The following is a 15,095-nucleotide window of genomic DNA, read 5'->3' on the forward strand; positions in this document are numbered from 1 at the left end:
CCCCTCGTAGTTGAGGGATAAATCTTGGTTTTTGGATCTCTAAAGTTCTTCATAATGATAAGCAGATATAAATCCCAAGTGACTCAAAGAATAGAGCTATGCTCCCCGGCAACGGCGCCAGAAAAGAGTCTTGATAACCCACAAGTATAGGGTGTCGCAACAGTTTTCGAGGATAGAGTATTCAACCCAAATTTATAGATTCGACACAAGGGGAGCCAAAGAATATTCACAAGTATTAGCAGCTGAGTTGTCAATTCAACCACACCTGGAAACTTAATATCTGCAGCAAAGTATTGAGTAGCAGAGTAATATGATAGTAGTGGTAACGATAGCAAAAGGTAATGGTAGCAAAAGTAGTGTTTTTGGTATTTTGTAGTGATGATAACAATAGCAACGGAAAAGTAAATAAGCGAAGAACAATATATGGAAAGCTCGTAGGCAATGGATCGGTGATAGAGAATTATGCCGGATGCGGTTCATCATGTAACAGTCATAACCTAGGGTGACAAAGAACTAGCTCCAATTCATCAATGTAATGTAGGCATGTATTCCGAATATAGTCATACGTGCTTATGGAAAAGAACTTGCATGACAGCTTTTGTCCTACCCTCCTGTGGCAGCGGGGTCCTAGCGGAAACTAAGGGATATTAAGGCCTCCTTTTATTAGCGTACCGGACCAAAGCATTAACACATAGTGAATACATGAACTCCTCAAACTACGGTCATCACCGGGAGTGGTCCCGATTATTGTCACTTCGGGGTTGCCAGATCATAACACACAGTAGGTGACTATAGACTTGCAAGATAGGATCAAGAACTCTCATATATTCATGAAAACATAATAGGTTCAGATATGAAATCATGGCACTCAGGCCCTAGTGACAAGCATTAAGCATAGCAAAGTCATAGCAACATCAATCTCAGAACATAGTGGATACTAGGGATCAAACACTAACAAAACTAACTCGATTACATGATAAATCTCATCCAACCCATCACCGTCCAGCAAGCCTATGATGGAATTACTCACGCACGGCGGTGAGCATCATGAAATTGGTGATGGAGGATGGTTGATGATGACGATGGCGACAGATTCCCCTCTCCGGAGCCCCGAACGGACTCCAGATCAGCCCTCCCGAGAGGTTTTAGGGCTTGGCGGCGGTTCCGTATCGTAAAACGCGATGAATCCTTCTCCTTTATTTTTTCTCCTCGAAAGCAAATATATAGAGTTGGAGTTGAGGTCGGAGGAGCTCCAAGGGGCCCACGAGGTAGGGGCGCGCCCAGGGGGGCAGGCGCCCCCCACCCTCATGGCTAGGATGTGGGCCCCTTGTCTTCATCTTTTGCAAGGATTTTTTATTATTTCCAAAAATATGTGCCGTGAAGTTTCAGGTCATTCCGAGAACTTTTGTTTCTACACATAAATAACACCATGGCAATCCTGCTGAAAACAGCGCCAGTCCGGGTTAATTACATTCGAATCATGCAAGTTAGAGTCCAAAACAAGGGCAAACATGTTTGGAAAAGTAGATACAACGAAGACGTATCAGCTCCCATCCATGCGTCCGCGCGAGCGACCATCCCGGTAGCATAACGGGTGGTCGCCGAGCACTATCGCTGAGCTGGAAGCCACGGGCGTCAGCGAGGTCTCCGCAGACCCGCGCGAGCTCGTGTAGATGCCTACACCAGCGCCTGTGCCCGTGTGCGTCCCTCCACCCACCGTGTCATCGGCCCCCCGTGCGTTTGGCTGCATCCACCGCGCTCGTGTGCGCCCCTCCACCCACCGCGGTGCCGGTCCCCATGCGTTTGGATGCACCCGTCGCGCCCGTGCCCGTGTGCGCCCCCTCTCAGTGGCATGGGACGCTGCCGTCGACCGCTACCTCTCAGCGGTGCTAGTTGCCGTCCTCCCGCGCCTCGCCCGTCGATCGCGTGACGACATGATGTTTGATTTACAAGTGAAGAACATTTTATGCTGCCTTGAAGACTTCAACAACGGCGTCCCGGAGGACGACAACGACGGCGTGGCATGCCGCCTCCGCCGCCGCTGGAAATAGTTTTATGGGGGTTTAATACTGTATCTCGAATTCTCGATCATATGAATATAAATTCGCAGTGTGACTGAATGAAAGATATGGTTTGAACGAACTTGCGTTTTTCTCTCCTAATGTACAGACTTATCAAATGATTTTCTTCTGAAAAAAATGTCAACGGTTTTTAAATATAAAACACTCATCGCAAACGTTTTAGTTAGAACACCCGTATGCAAACCGACAGCTTCCCCAGGAAGCCAAGGGAAAATATGCCGAGCAGGATTTCTGCATCCCTTCAACGCAAACAGTTGTTTTGCATGACTCGGGTGCAACCACGTACAAACAATTGGGTAAGATTTGCATATCTATCATTTTGGGTATGTTGCCATTTCTCAAACTGGAAATATTGACATTTGTTTATCTAGTAACATTGCCATTTGTCAACCTTGTAACACTACGATTTGTCAAAATATGCAGCTACAAATCACTAGCACTATCTAATTTTTGCAAGTAAAATCACTAGCATTGTTCATATGGACACCACTAGCAGGCGTGAGTTCATTGACGCATATGCAAATGTACCATTGGTTACATATAACAAGTCATCAACCCATAACGACAATGAGGATACACGTTGGATTACAGATCATTTCCAACAAAACATTCTCGTAAAGTTTTTCTCACACAACAAATAACAAAGCGATGAAATGAACTTCAGCTCAACCACTCGTCGGCATTGGAAACGCTTGCTTTGAACTAGAAGTGATTCTCTGGGAAGGGCCAGCTACTGTCAATCTTGAGACCAACGCATGACTGATCATCCAGGCTGAAGCGGCCTATTTCAATACCCATATTGGGACGGTAGGGAAGCATAGTAATGTCCGAGGTATAGATACAGTTGCTTCTCATAAATGGTAGTAACGTTGTGTTAACAGCAGCTGGATCGCCTTCCACCATCATTGGATAGTTTTGTCCAAGGAAGAGTGAGTTTTCTCCAAGACTTTCAATACTGAACCAGGGAGAAGGTGTTGGCGCTAGTACACCAGTATCCAATCTGAATACCCTACAACGGATGTTAGAATAGGTTCAGAGAGTGCGACCATACGAGACAACACTTGCTTCCTTAGTAACATCAGCAGTGCCCCGTATATAGACAAGATGAGGTGATCCATCGGAATAAGTTGCCAGGCGCCACTGAGTATATGGGTCCTGCTCGTCCTCATGCTCGTGAATAAAATTTTCAAGTATAGGTGGTGGAATGGTCAGAGGACCTTGGAAACACAAGAAGGTTAATTAGTAAAGGGAAACTAGCTAACCCGCATGCATGTGGAATAAACAATTATAATTACGTTGGAAGAAAAACGTACCGAAATCATCAGGATTCCATGCAAAAACAGTGCCACGAGTGGTGGCAGCAAACACAAGACCCTCGTATTGAATTGCATCATAGTACTCATCCGTGTATAGAAACTGATTTTTGAGCAATATCCATCGAGTTGAACCATGAAGGACGGCAACAAGCTTGTCGAAGATAGCGACAACATAAGCATTCCTATAACCCCAAGGGTGGTTGGGAACTCAAAAAATTGGTGTCTTTCGTAGATGACAATCAGCATGATCGTATTTGAACTCACGTAGAATATCGGTGTAGTCAACCTCTGGGCAGTCGTCTGAGATTTTTTGAAGTGGAACCCGGTGACAAGTGTACACATTCACAAGTTCCCAGTCGCAGTTGTACCCAATATAAATAACCCAATCTCCATTTGCGCCTGCCCAAGCCTTGCCCTCAAGCGATGACATCTTAACATCATACATATCATTATCAAGCGGCATCAACTTACACAAGGCGAGGCTTCCCTCGTCCCCGCGCCAGTGAGCAGGGTCACGGCGACAAAGATAGGGGAGATCAAACCGCTCCTGAACCCTTGGGTTCCTTGTAATGATGTTATTGGTTGAGTCATGAATGGTCTTGAACGAACCTGCCATGCTAGCCGAGGTGATGATGCCACACCGATCAATGAGTTCCTCCACCGCGTCATCATTCAGATCAGGGCAAGAATAACGGGGTCGTTTCCAACTTGTTCCCTCCATGGAGAAGATGATCAAACAATGGCAGAAGGAAGAGTGAAGGCAAATGGAGGAGGGAGGAAGAGCTAGCTTGCGACAGTAGTTCCAAAACGAGAGGGAAAGGCGAAGAGTCGGTGGACGGTTGCCAGGGTACACGAAGAGGCGCCTGGGGAGCGAACTGTTGCCACGGAGGTCACACACTGATGACAAGGGCTGAGTGAACCGCGTGCAATCCTATCGCACAACACACACACACGTCTAGTTAAGTTGAACCGTTTCTGTACTCTTGTGTCAATGCAAACAGTTCATCCGAGTGAACCGCATGCCGTATATCCCACACACCTTGATCTAGCTGACCGTTTCTTTTGTGTTGCCTAATCACAAACAGTTCATCCGAGTGAACCGTATGTTGTATATCGCACACACCTTCATCTGGCTGTCCGTTTCTTTTGTGTTGCCTAATCACAAACAGTTCATCCGAGTGAACCGTGCTATGTATAGCACACGCATTCATCTGGCTGCCCGTTTCTTTTGTTCCTCCTCATCACAAATAGTTAATTGAACTGAACCATATGGCCTTCATCGCACACGCGACTAAAACCTGAACCGTGTTTGATGCATCCATCATCACAAACTTTTTATACATTTCTGACGGTTTTCATATAGCACCGTTTGCGATTATGGCATCACACACAGTTTCTCGAAGGGTCTCTGATCGAAGTGTCATGTTAGCAGCATCTTGTAGTAGTGTGTACTTTGTGTTGGGGAACGTAGTATTTCAAAAAATTTACTTACGATCATGCAAGATCTATCTAGGATATGCATAGCAACGAGAGGGGAGAGTGTGTCTATGTACCCTCGTAGACCAAAAGCGGAAGCGTTTAGTAACGCGGTTGATGTAGTCGAACATCTTCATGATCCAACCGATCGAAGTACCGAATGTATGGCACCTCCACGATCAACACACGTTCAGCTCGGTGACGTCCCTCGAACTCTTGATCCAGTTGAGGCCGAGAGAGAGTTCCGTCAGCATGACGGCGTGGCGGCGGTGATGATGAAGTTTACCAGCGCAGGGCTTCGCCTAAGCACTACGACGATATGACCGAGGTGTGTAACTGTGGAGGTGGGGCACCGTACATGACTAAGAGAAACTTCTGTGTGCCATTGGGGTGTGATAACCCACAAGTATAGGGGATCGCAACAGTTTTCAAGGGTAAAGTATTCAACCCAAATTTATTGATTCGACACAAGGGAAGCCAAAGAATACTCTCAAGTATTAGCAGCTGAGTTGTCAATTCAACCACACCTGGAAACTTAATATCTGCAGCAAAGTGTTTAGTAGCAAAGTAGTATGATAGTAGTGATAACGGTATCAAAAGGTAACAGTAGTAAAAGTAATGTTTTTGGTATTTTGTAGTGATGATAGCAATAGCAACGGGAAAGTAAATAAGTGGAGAACAATATATGGAAAGCTCGTAGGCAATGGACCAGTGATGGAGAATTATGCCGGATGCGGTTCATCATGTAACAGTCATAACCTAGGGTGACACAGAACTAGCTCCAGTTCATCAATGTAATGTAGGCATGTATTCCGAATATAGTCATACGTGCTTATGGAAAAGAACTTGCATGACATCTTTTGTCCTACCCTCCCGTGGCAGCGGGGTCCTTGAGGAAACTAAGGGATATTAGGGCCTCCTTTTAATAGAGAACCGGAACAAAGCAATAACACATAGTGAATACATGAACTCCTCAAACTACGGTCATCACCGGTAAATATCCCGATTATTGTCACTTCGGGGTTAACGGATCATAACACATAATAGGTGACTATAGACTTGCAAGATAGGATCAAGAACACTCATATATTGATGAAAACATAATAGGTTCAGATCTGAAATCATGGCACTCAGGCCCTAGTGACAAGCATTAAGCATAGCAAAGTCATAGCAGCATCAATCTCATAACATAGTGGACACTAGGGATCAAACCCTAACAAAACTAACTCGATTACATGATAGATCCCATCCAACCCATCACCGTCCAGCAAGCCTATGATGGAATTACTCAAGCACGGCGGTGAGCATCATGAAATTGGTGATGTAGGATGGTTGGTGATGACGATGGCGACGGATTCCCCTCTCCGGAGCCCCGAACGGACTCCAGATCAGCCCTCCCGAGAGGTTTTAGGGCTTGGCGGCGGCTCCGTGTCGTAAAACGCGATGATTCCTTCTCCTTGATTTTTTCTCATCGAAACTCAATATATGGAGGCGGAGTTGGAGTCGGAGAGGCAACAGGGGGCCCACGAGGTAGGGGGCGTGCCCCCCACCCTTGTGGCAAGGTGGTGGCCCCCTGGCCTTCATCTTTGGCAGGTATTTTTCTTATTTTCTGAAAAGTTGCTCCGTGAAGTTTCAGGTCATTCCGAGAATGTTTGCTCCTGCACATAAATAACACAATGGTAATTCTGCTGAAAACAGCGTCAGTCCGGGTTAGTTCCATTCAAATCATGCAAGTTAGAGTCCAAAACAAGGGCAAAAGTGTTTCGAAAAGTAGATACATTGGAGACGTATCAACTCCCCAAGCTTAAACGTTTGCTTGTCCTCAAGCAATTCAGTTGACAAACCGAAAGTGATAAAGAAAAACTTTTACAGACTCTGTTCGCTCTTGTTGTTGTAAATATGTAAAGCCAGCATTCAAGTTTTCAGCAAAGATTATAACTAACCACATTTGCAACAACACATAGGTCTCAAGTTTACTCATATCAATATCATAATCAACTAGCGAGCCATAATAATAAATCTCGGATGACAACACTTTCTCAAAACAATCATAATATGATATAACAAGTTGGTACCTCGCTAGCCCTTTCTGAGACCGCAAAACATAAATGCAGAGCACCTTTAAAGACCAAGGACTGACTAGACATGTAATTCATGGTAAAAGAGATCCAGTCAAGTCATACTCAATGTAAACTAACAGTAATGAATGCAAATGACAGCGGTGCTCTCTAACTGGTGCTTTTTAATAAGAGGATGATGACTCATCATAAAAGTAAATAGATAGGCCCTTCGCAGAGGGAAGCAGGGATTTGTAGAGGTGCCAGAGCTCGGTTTTGAAACAGAGGTGAATAATATTTTGAGAGGTATACTTTCATTGTCAACATAACAACCAAGAGATGGCAATATCTTCCATGCTACACACATTATAGGCGGTTCCCAAACAGAATGGTAAAGTTTATACTCCCCCTTCCACCAACAAGCATCGATCCATGGCTTGCTCGAAACAACGAGTGCCTCCAACTAACAAGAGTCCCAGGGGGAGTTTTGTTTGCAATTATTTTGATTTAGTTTGCATAAAGCATGGAATTGGGCATCCCGGTGACCAGCCATTTATCTCGTGAGTGAGGAGCGGAGTCCACTCCTCTTGAGAATAACCCGCCTAGCATGGAAGATACAGACAACCCTAGTTGATACATGAGCTATTCAAGCATACAAAACATGATATTTATTTGAAGGTTTAGAGTTTGGCACATACAAATTTACTTGGAACGGCAGGTAGATACCGTATATAGGTAGGTATGGTGGACTCATGTGGAATAACTTTTCGGGGTTTAAGGGATTGGATGCACAAGCAGTATTCCCTCTTAGTACAGGTGAAGGCTAGGAAAAGACAGGGAAGCGACCAGCTAGAGAGCGACAACAGTCATGAACATGCATTAAAATTAATCAACACCGAATGCAAGCATGAGTAGGATATAATCCACCATGAACATAAATATCGTGAAGGCTATGTTGATTTTGTTTCAACTACATGCGTGAACATGTGCCAAGTCAAGTCACTTAAATCATTCAGAGGAGGATACCACCCTATCATACCACATCATAACCATTTCAATAGCATGTTGGCATGCAAGGTAAACCATTATAACTCATAGCTAATCAAGCATGTCATAAGAAACTATGATCTCTAGTTGTCATTGCAAACATGTTTATTCATAATAGGCTGAATCAGGAATGATGAACTAATCATGTTTACAAAAACAAAAGAGGTCGAGTTCATTTCAGCTTTTCTCATCTTAGCCAGTCCATCATATATCATCATAATTGCCTTTCACTTGCACGAGTGAATAGTGTGAATAATAATAATAGTGCACGTGCATTGGACTAAGATGGAATCTGCAAGCATTCAATAAACAGGAGAAGACAAGGCAATATGGGCTCTTTTGTCAGATCAACAATAATGCATATAAGAGCCACTTCAACAATTTAATCATGGTCTTCTCCTATCGACCCGCACAGAAAAGAAAAGAAATAAAACTATTTACATGGGAAAGCTCCCAACAAGCAAAAGAAGAACAGGAAATATTTTTGGGTTTTCTTTTTAATTACTACTACAAGCATGGAAATTAAAACTAGCTAAAAGCTACAACTAATTTTTTTTGGTTTTTCTTAAGGTTTATTAAACACATAAGAAGAAAGCATAAAAAGGAAAATAAACTAGCATGGATGATACAATGAAAAAGTATGAGCACCGACATCTAGCAATGAGTGTGTGAACATAAATATAATGTCGGTGGGAAATACGTACTCCCCCAAGCTTAGGCTTTTGGCCTAAGTTGGTCTATGGCCATGGCTGGCTTGGCGGATATCCATAATAGTAGCTGGGGTCATACTGCGATGCAGTGGCTATTGCCTGCTGAGCTGCGGCGTGGCGACGAGCGGCCTCCTCTCTCCTCTCGTACTCATCTGCCTCCTCTCTGGTAATAGTATATCTTACTCTTGCCTGATAATCAAAGAAGGCAGGAGCAGGGAGAGTAATACGGACAACACGGCGTCTGTCAAAGATTAGTCGATACTGGGGAGGTGATTCGTTCCTCTCAACAAACTGGTGGTGAACCATAGCATTAAAATCTAAATAAGCAGGTGGTAATTCAATATCATCTTCGCGGATGTCTATACCAAGAAAATTAGCTATGCGGGTTGCATAAATTCCTCCAAAGAAATCTCCATTATATCTATTAAGGTGCAACCTACGCGCAACAATGGCTCCCAAATTATATGATTGGTCTCCTAACACAGCACTCCTAAGAATACTGAGGTCGGGGACACACATGTGACATGCCTCATCCTTACCATTGATGCATCTACCTATGAAGAGAGCAAAATAATGTATAGCAGGAAAGTGAATGCTCCCTATGGTAGCCTGTGTAATATCTCTAGATTCTCCCACAGTTATGCTAGCAAGAATATCTCTGAATTCAGATTTGCGAGGATCCCTTCTACTACCCCATTGTGAAAGTTTGCATGCAGTGGTAAAATCCTCTAAGTCCATAGTGTAAGATTTATCATAAAGATCAAACAGGACAGTTGGAGAATTACGTGAAGTTGAAAATTCAAACCTCCTCACAAAGGTACTGGTGAGGTTGTGATAATGGCTGCACTTCTCTTCCTCGAAGCTCACAAGATCCGCGTTACGCAAATATGCGTTAAATTCTTCTTTAATTCCCGCTCGATCCATAAAGTTCTCAGAAGGCCATTCACAAGGATGCACTGGAGCGTTTCTTGGTGGCTCTTCGTCAGCATCACGCATTGCAAGCCTGGGTCCTTATTTCCTTGAGGAACCACCTTGGAACATTTTCCTAAGCATTTTTCTTCCTCTGGAAAATTCTGAATTTTTTTAGTAACTTCAAAATAAAAGTAAACCAAACTCAATAATATTGATAGTAACTACTCCTACAAGTGCCTAGGGCCTATATCATGCATCAAAACTACTTTTGACCATATAAATTTGACATGCAAGCTCAAGAACAGGGTCACCTAAGGAGCAAAAATTTGCAATGAATAAAGCACTAGAACAAAAACTAATTGGACCAATGGAGGAGTCACATACCAAGGAACAATCACCCCAAGCAGTTTTGTGAGAGGTGCTTTGAGAAAGGAGATCAAAAATGGCAGCAAGATGAGCTAGAACTCGTGCTTGAGCTGGATATTCGTGTTTGTGGGAGGAAGATGAAGTGTGTGGGTGCAGGAATAAGTGGAGGAGGGCCACCATGGGCCCATGAGGCAGGGGGCGCGCCCTAGAGGGGTGGGCGCGCCCTCCACCCTCGTGGGCAGCTGGTTGACCCCCCTGGTGTGTTCTCAGTTCCATAAATCCTCAAATATTCTAAAAAAGTCATATTTAAATTTCAGGGCATTTGGAGAACTTTTATTTTTGAGGTATTTTTATATTGCACGGATAATCAGGTAACAGACAGAAAAAAATTTATTTTTATTTTATTTAATATAAATAACAGAAAGTAAAAGTGGGGTACACAGGGTTGTGCCTTCTAGTTTCATCCATCTCATGGTCATCAAAAGGAATCCACTAACAAGGTTGATCAAGTCTTGTTAACGAACTCGTTCCGAATAACATGGAACCAGAGAAATTTTGAATAAAACTATGTTACCTCAACGGGGATATGCACATCTCCAATAATAAGAATATCATATTTCTTCTTGACAGTAGGAAGAGGAAATTCAAAACCTCCAAATATAATCGATGGAATTTTTCCAATAGAGTTGATACTATGAACTTGAGGTTGTTTCCTCGGAAAGTGTACCATATGCTCATTGCCATTAACATGAAAAGTGACATTGCCTTTAGTGCAATCAATAACAGCCCCTGCAGTATTCAAAAAGGGTCTTCCAAGAATAATAGACATACTATCATCCTCGGGAATATCAAGAATAACAAAGTCCGTTAAAATAGTAACATTTGCAACTACAACAGACACATCCTCAAAAATACCGACAGGTATAGCAGTTGATTTATCAGCCATTTGCAAAGATATTTCAGTAGGTGTCAACTTATTCAAATCAAGTCTACGATATAAAGAGAGAGGCATAACACTAACACTGGCTCCAAGATCACATAAAGCAGTTTTAACATAATTTCTTTTAATAGAGCATGGTATAGTGGGTACTCCTGGATCTCCAAGTTTCTTTGGTATTCCACCCTTAAAAGTATAATTAGCAAGCATGGTGGAAATTTCAGCTTCCGGTATCTTTCTTTTATTTGTAATGATATCTTTCATGTACTTAGCATAAGGATTGGTTTTGAGCATATTAGTTAATCGCATATGCAAAAAGATAGGTCTAATCATTTCAGCAAACCGCTCAAAATCCTCATCATCCTTTTTCTTGGATGGTTTGGGAGGAAAAGGCATGGGTTTCTGAACCCAAGGCTCTCTTTCTTTATCGTGTTTCCTAGCAACAGAGTCTTTCTTATCATAATGTTGATTCTTTGATTGTGGGTTATCAAGATCAACAGCAGGTTCAATTTCTATATCATTATCATTACTAGGTTGAGCATCATCATGAACATTATTATTAACATTATCACTAGTTTCAGGTTCATTACCAGATTGTGTTTCAGCATCACAAATAGAAATATCATTTGGGTTCTCAGGTGTTTCAACAATAGGATCACTAGAAGCATGCAAAGTCCTATCATTTTTCTTTTTGTTCTTTTTAGAAGAACTAGGTACATCTATATTATTTCTCTGAGAATCTTGCTCAATTCTCTTAGGGTGGCCTTCAGGATACAAAGGTTGCTGAGTCATTCTACCAGTTCTAGTAGACACTCTAACAGCATAATCATTATTTCTAATATTTAATTCATTGAGAAAATCATTTTGAGCTTTAAGTACTTGCTCTACTAGAGTGGTAACCATAGAAGCATGTTTACTAATAAGTTTAAGTTCACCTTTAACATTAGCCATATAATCACCCAAGTGTTCAAGCATATTTGAATTATTTTTCAATTGTATACCAAAATAAGCATTAAAATCTTCTTGCTTAGCCATAAATTTATCAAACTCATCTAAGCATGGGCTAGCAAATTTAATAAATGGGATTTCAGCTTTATCATATCTACAGAGAGAATTTACCTTTACTACCTGTGTCGGGTTATCAAGACCATGAGTTTCTTCAATAGATAAAGGATTAAGAGTATATGTTTCTTCAACAGGCGGTAAATTAAGACCATGTATTTCTTCAATAGGAGGTAAATTCTTAACATCTTCCGCTTTAATACATTTTTCTTTCATAGATTTCTATGCCTCTTGCATATCTTCAGGACTGAGAAATAGAATACCCCTCTTCTTCGGAGATGGTTTAGGAATAGGCTCAGGAATTGGCTCCGAAGGTGTCCAATTATTTTCATTTGTCAACATATTGTTCAATAAAATTTCAGCTTCATCGGGTGTTCTTTCCCTGAAAACAGAACCAGCACAACTATCCAGGTAATCTCTGGAAGCCTCGGTTAGTCCATTATAAAAGATATCAAGTATTTGATTTTTCTTAAGAGGATGATCGGGTAAAGCATTAACTAATTGGAGAAGCCTCCCCCAAGCTTGTGGGAGACTCTCTTCTTCAATTTGCTCAAAATTATATATGTCCCTTAAAGCAGCTTGTTTCTTATGAGTAGGGAAATATTTAGCAGAGAAGTAATAAATCATATCCTGGGGACTACGCACACAACCAGGATCAAGAGAATTAAACCATATCTTAGCATCACCCTTTAATGAGAACGGAAATATTTTAAGGATATAAAAGTAGTGAGTTCTCTCATCTTCAGTGAATAGGCTGGCTATATCATTTAATATAGTAAGATGTGCCACAACAGTTTCAGATTCATAACCATGAAAAGGATCAGATTCAACCAAAGTAATTATATCAGGATCAACATAGAATTCATAATCCTTATCAGTAACACAGATAGGTGAAGTAGCAAAAGCAGGGTCAGGTTTCATTCTAGCACTTAGAGATTGCTTACTCCATTTAGCTAATAACCTTTTTAGTTCATTTCTATTTTCGCAAGCTAGAATAGAAAAGGAAGCTTCTTGATCAAAAACGTAACCCTTAGGAATAACAAGTGGTTCTTCATCATCACTCTCATCAGTATCATCAGATTCAAGATTTTCAATTTCTCTAGCCCTAGCAATTTGTTCATCAAGGAAATCACTAAGTGCACAGTAGTATTAGGCATAGAGGTAGTTTCATCATAAGTATCATGCATATCAGAAGTGGCATCATCAATAACATGCGACATATCAGAACGAATAGCAGAAGCAGGTGTAGGTGTCTCAAACTTACTCATAACAGAAGGTGAATCAAGTGCAGAGCTAGATGGCAGTTCCTTACCTCCCCTCGTAGTTGAGGGATAGATCTTGGTTTTTGGATCTCTCAAATTCTTCATAATGATAAGCAGATATATATCCCAAGTGACTCAAGAATAGAGCTATGCTCCCCGGCAACAGCGCCCGAAAATAGTCTTGATAACCCGCAAGTATAGGGGATCGCAACAGTTTTCGAGGGTAAAGTACACCCAAATTTATTGATTCGACACAAGGGGAGCCAAAGAATACTCTCAAGTATTAGCAGCTGAGTTGTCAATTCAACCACACCTGGAAACTTAATATCTGCAGCAAAGTGTTTAGTAGCAAAGTATTATGATAGTACTGATAACGGTAGCAAAAGGTAACAGTAATAAAAGTAATGTTTTTGGTATTTTGTAGTAGTGATAGCAATAGCAATGGGAAAGTAAATAAGCGGAGAACAATATATGGAAATCTCGTAGGCAATGGATTAGTGATGGAGAATTATGCCGGATGCGGTTCATCATGTAACAGTCATAACCTAGGGTGACACAGAACTAGCTCCAGTTCATCAATGTAATGTAGGCATGTATTCCGAATATAGTCATACGTGCTTATGGAAAAGAACTTCCATGACATCTTTTGTCCTACCCTCCCGTGGCAGCGGGGTCCTTAAGGAAACTAAGGGATGTTAAGGCCTCCTTTTAATAGAGAACCGGAACAAAGAATTAACACATAGTGAATACATGAAATCCTCAAACTACGGTCATCAGCGGTAAGTATCCCGATTATTGTCACTTCGGGGTTAACGGATCATAACACATAATAGGTGACTATAGACTTGCAAGATAGGATCAAGAACACTCATATATTGATGAAAACATAATAGGTTCAGATCTGAAATCATGGCACTCGGGCCCTAGTGACAAGCATTAAGCATAGCAAAGTCATAGCAACATCAATCTCAAAATATAGTGGACACTAGGGATCAAACCCTAACAAAACTAACTCGATTACATGATAGATCACATCCAACCCATCACCGTCCAGCAAGCCTACGATGGAATTACTCACGCATGGCGGTGAGCATCATGAAATTGGTGATGGAGGATGCTTGATGATGACGATGGCAACGAATTCCCCTCTCCGGAGCCCCGAACAAACTCCAGATCAGCCCTCGTGAGAGGTTTTAGGGCTTGGCGGCGGCTCCGTATCGTAAAACGCGATGATTTCTTCTCCTTGATTTTTTTCTCATCGAAACTCAATATATGGAGGTGGAGTTGGAGTCGGAGAGGCAACAGGGGGCCCGCGAGGTAGGGGCGCGCCCCCACCCTCATGGCAAGGTGGTGGCCCCCCTGGCCTTCATCTTTGGCAGGTATTTTTCTTATTTTCTGAAAAGTGGCTCCGTGAAGTTTCAGGTCATTCCGAGAACGTTTGCTCCTGCACATAAATAACACCATGGTAATTCTGCTGAAAACAGCGTCACTCCGGGTTAGTTCCATTCAAATCATGCAAGTTAGAGTCCAAAACAAGGGCAAAAGTGTTTGGAAAAGTAGATACGTTGGAGACGTATCAGGGTGCCCCTCTTCCACGTATATAAAGGGGAGGAGAGGTGGCCGGCCCTAGAGGGGGGTGCGCCATGGGGGGAGTCCTACTTGGACTCCCCGTCCAAGTAGGATTCGGTCCCCCTTTACTAGTCCAAGTAGGAGAAGAAGGGAAGGAGGAAAGGAAGAGAAGGAAGGAGGGGGCGCGCTGCCCCCTCCCCTTGTCCAATTCGGACTGGGCAGGGGACGCCACCTCTGGCCGGCCCTCTCTCTTTTCCACTAAGGCCCATGATGGCCTATTAACTTCCCGCGCGCGGGGGG

The sequence above is a fragment of the Triticum dicoccoides genome, chromosome 6A (genome assembly GCF_002162155.2).
Source record: "Triticum dicoccoides isolate Atlit2015 ecotype Zavitan chromosome 6A, WEW_v2.0, whole genome shotgun sequence".
NCBI lineage: Eukaryota > Viridiplantae > Streptophyta > Magnoliopsida > Poales > Poaceae > Triticum > Triticum dicoccoides.